Genomic DNA, 3,043 nt, shown 5'->3' on the forward strand with positions numbered 1-3,043 from the left:
GTTTGAAAGAGCTATTATAAATAACGAGAGGATTACCTTTTTTTTTTTTTGTTATATATTTTCGTTTAAAATCATCTCATGCTATATTGTTATTTGGTGAAAGATCTCCTTATGGTGGTTTAGGTCTAACAGACTAACACTAACGGAATCCTCAACTTTTAATAGTTAAACCTAAGGGTGTGAATAAGATGATTAATACTGATGGTGCACGTTTAAAGGTGAAACAAAGAAAAAGCAGAGATATTTTTTTTTCTAATAATAATTTGATTTCCCATTCGGTACCCGCATCACGGCTCTGTTCAGGAATTTCAAATGAGAGCAATGAAAAAATAGAAAAAAGAAGAAAATTGAATTTCTTGCTGATCATAGATTTTTCATTAATCAATTCTGATTCTTAATTAGATACACCCTTGTATGATTTTACATTTCTAGTCACAATTACTGACCTATGTTTCATTTAGATCATGTCCTTATACTAGTTTCTATTGTAAACCTCACATTTGATAGCAGTTATTCATATCTTTTATTGAAAGAAATAAATGTAACCACAATAGACCTATTACTGATATGGCCTAATTTATAAGGGCATGTGGCTTCTTTTGCAAATTAATGGTTCAACACTCCTCCTTAAGTGGGTAACTAGCTTGCATAGCAATACTACACGTTCCTTTTTTTGTCATTTGACCACCTCTTAATTTTGATATAACCATCTTCACCCCACATAGTACCCCATGAATTCTTAACTAGCCAATATTTCTCACCATCATCTACACCATAGCCAATTAATGGCACTCCATGATTTAGGCTATTTCCGAAAAAAACAGAGTAAACCCCACCAGCGCAAAGCTGAAAATCATAGCCACTTGCATCAATGGCCACTGATATAGGTTGTTTGGTAAATGCAGCTTGAAGAGATTCCTCATTTTTGGCTACCATTTCATAGCCACTTATTGTAACTGCATGTTGTTTTGCTTTGGTAGTGTTACATTTCTGGTCTTTTCCTACGTAATGATAATTTTTTTCAGTTGTAATGCCACCGTTTTTATTAATGAAAGCAAAAGCTTTTTCCATGAATCCTCCGTTACATCCTTGGTTGTCTGAGAAAACATCACAGTCCACTAGTTGTTGTTCTGATAGTGACACTAATTTCCCTGTTTTGATCTTGTTTATGCCTTCAACTGCTGCTACTGCAGAGAATGCCCAACAGCTTCCTGCAGTTGGAAACATGGACTTAAATTATGTATATTGACAGTATTTTTACAGGATTAACCGATTAGAGCAGATTAATTATTATTATAAACATTTGCCCGTAATTACCTTATGATTGACTACGGACGGCTCAACAAAATTGGTAGGTTAAAGCTAAATTTCAACAAGTGGCCTTAACTTATTCAATTCATATGTATTTTTATTTATAGTTCATTCTTTTAGTTTTCTGAAGTGCAAAATAAAATCGTGGAAACCGTATGTATTTATAGTTCATATGTTTATTTGCAATTCATTCATATATAGCTTCTTTGGGCAAATCGTTTTGGAAAAAAACAAAAAAGAATATGTGAATATGTGCAGGAGAGGAAAATAAAAAATCAATAGGGATCTATTAAGAGTCCGTTAGGATTGGCTCAACAAAAGTGGCTTTTTAGCACAAATAGCTTCTAAGCCAAAAAAGTAATAAGTTGGGGTTGCCCTTATTGCTTTTGGTTTGTTTTAAGCATTTTTTTATACTTATTTTAAGAACTTTTAAACTTTGCCAAACACTTAAAAAAATGTTTAAAAATTAATTTGACCAGTTTAAAAGCCAATCCAAACACCCTCTAAGCAGTGAGAGATAAAACTTAGCATAATTTGTTCTCTCATTTGAATAACCTAATCAAATTTAAAAAATGTACGATTTAAAACTATAGTTGTATGTATTACATAGTTTTATTGTATCTAATAGTAGCAAAAATTGGGGCCTTTGATATCTTGGGTGGCATCTAATGCAATGATCTTGTAAGTGACCTAATTGTACGTAGAGATATTTTTGATATCGTTAATGTGTAGAATTTAACTTAAACATTTCATAGGAAATAATCTAATATTATCTTATGTGAGAATAATCAAAGGCGGAGTTAGGATTTGAACCTTATGAGTTCAGAATTATAATCCTTTTAAGTTACATGGTTTTAAATTAATAATTTGTACATATTCATTAGATTTCTTAATATAAATACTGGGTTTGAACAAAAGCTACTGGGTTCAACCGAACCCACAACCAACACCGTAGCTCCGCTCATATTCTAAACTAGAACAAAGAGTAGGAAAAAAGAAGAAGAACCGAAATCAAAGGTTTGTAACGTACCACAATTTTCTTGATCCTTGACTCGTGTTACAACTCCACTCTTTCTCCAATCGACACTGATAGGCAATTTAGAGCTGTCACACGTGATATTTGGTGCTGCTAATTGCTTTGAATGTTTACGTTTCTTATAACCTAAATATTTAGAATTAAACTCGAGGTTTGTCATATCTGCAAAAGCATTGTCAGTGAGGTTGTAAGAAAGGTTGAGGGAATTGAAGAAGTCGATAAATTGAACATTGGATTGATAAATCCCAAATCGCATATTCCATTCATCTTTACTTCCATATTTTCGACGGTGTCGACTATTAATCATAGGTTTGGTTTAAATATAATATTTATTATGAAATAATTATTTATTCAGTTTTAATAAAGTTTTAAATAGATCATATAATAGTCTGTGTCCTTTGCTTATATAGTAGATGATTTAGTGTATAGAGTTTAGCTTATACACGGAAGATTAAATCATCGGTTCTTATAAGTATAAAGTTTGAGTTCACAATCTAATGATGGAATTGGACAAACCATCAGGAATGATTGTAGCACAAGATTAAATATAATTAATCTTGATTATGGGAATGGTTTAATTCCAACTTCTTGTGCTAGTACATTTTGTATGTATTGAACGGACCAGGTAGAGATAAGTATTTTATACTGACTTAATAAAATAAACTCTCTAGCCATTAAATGTACTTATACTCTTAA

General features: G+C 31.7%; 1 pseudogene; it reads right to left on the reverse strand.

The window, feature by feature from the left end:
• Positions 1 to 614: 614 nt before the first annotated feature.
• LOC104237836 (KDEL-tailed cysteine endopeptidase CEP2-like) lies at positions 615 to 2,654 on the reverse strand (annotated as a pseudogene).
• Positions 2,655 to 3,043: the final 389 nt, after the last annotated feature.

The sequence above is a fragment of the Nicotiana sylvestris genome, chromosome 7 (genome assembly GCF_000393655.2).
Source record: "Nicotiana sylvestris chromosome 7, ASM39365v2, whole genome shotgun sequence".
Lineage (NCBI taxonomy): Eukaryota > Viridiplantae > Streptophyta > Magnoliopsida > Solanales > Solanaceae > Nicotiana > Nicotiana sylvestris.